This window comes from Sinocyclocheilus anshuiensis, unplaced genomic scaffold, assembly GCF_001515605.1.
Source record: "Sinocyclocheilus anshuiensis isolate Anshui unplaced genomic scaffold, SAMN03320099.WGS_v1.1 scaffold249, whole genome shotgun sequence".
NCBI classification, from domain to species: domain Eukaryota; kingdom Metazoa; phylum Chordata; class Actinopteri; order Cypriniformes; family Cyprinidae; genus Sinocyclocheilus; species Sinocyclocheilus anshuiensis.
The window spans coordinates 344,149-344,352 of NW_015540871.1; the positions used below are offsets into that span (position 1 = coordinate 344,149).

The window sequence follows — 204 nt, forward strand, 5'->3', positions numbered from 1 at the left end:
TTATTATTATTATTATTATTATTATTATTATAATCTTTTGTTCACCAAATCAAAGTCAGTATGGAGTAACCATCATGCAGGAAGCCATTTTGTTGTCATGTGACCAGAGTACACCTTTAGACCTGCATCATGTATGTGTCTTAAAGGGGTCATATGATGCGATTTCATGTTTTCCTTTGTCTTTGGAGTGTTAAAAGCTGTTTG

The 204-nt window shown here is 32.8% G+C and overlaps 1 protein-coding gene across 4 annotated transcripts in view; it reads left to right on the forward strand.

The window, feature by feature from the left end:
* The window catches only part of itga3a (integrin, alpha 3a), a 42,679-nt gene that overhangs the window by 2,256 nt on the left and 40,219 nt on the right, over window positions 1-204 (forward strand). The window lies entirely within an intron of this gene.